Genomic DNA, 946 nt, shown 5'->3' on the forward strand with positions numbered 1-946 from the left:
AAAAACAAGAAAGGGCCAAAATCAAAATGTTAACCCTTAAACTGGAGCAAGTAGAAAGAGAGCTGCAAAAGAAGTCCTCGGGCATGAAAAGAAAGGCAAAAATAAGAATTAGAGAAGAATTAAATGAAATAGAAAATAGAAAAACCATTGACAGAGTAAACAAGACCAAAAACTGCTTCTTTGAAAAGATCAATGAAACTGATAAAGCATTTGCCAAACTGAGAAAAGAAAAACAGGAGAGGATGCAGATAACCTGTATAAGAAATGAGATGGATGATATCACAACAGACTCAACTGAAAATTAAAAGAATCATAACAGAACACTACAAAAAATTGTACTCTAACAAATTTGAAAACCTAGAAGAAATGGACAAATTTCTAGAAACTCACTACCTACCTAAACTAACACAAACAGAGTTAGAACAACTAAATAAACCTATAACAAAGAAGAAATTGAAGAGGTAATTAAAAGACTCCCCCCCAAAAAAAAACCCTGGCCCGGCTGGGTTCACTGGAGAATTCTACTAAACTTTCAGAGAAGAGTTAACACTATTACTACTAAAGGTATTTCAGAGCATAGAAAAGGATGAAATACTCCCAAACTCATGAAGCCAGCATAACCCTGATACCAAAACCAGGTAAAGACACCACAAAAGAGAAAATTACAGACAAATATCCCTCATGAACATTGACGCACAAATCTTCAACAAAATCCTAGCCAAGAGAATTCAGCAACATATGAAAAAAATAATTCTCTATGATCAGGTGGGATTTACACCAGGTATGCAGTGATGGTTCAACATTAGAAAAATAATCAATGTTATCCATCACATAAATAAAACAGAAGACAAGAACCACATGATCTTATGAATTTATGCATAAAAGGCATTTGACAAAGTCCAACACCCATTCATAATAAAAACTCTCAGCAAAATAGGAATAGAAG

This window comes from Trichechus manatus, unplaced genomic scaffold (assembly GCF_000243295.1).
Source record: "Trichechus manatus latirostris isolate Lorelei unplaced genomic scaffold, TriManLat1.0 scaffold00119, whole genome shotgun sequence".
Taxonomy (NCBI): domain Eukaryota; kingdom Metazoa; phylum Chordata; class Mammalia; order Sirenia; family Trichechidae; genus Trichechus; species Trichechus manatus.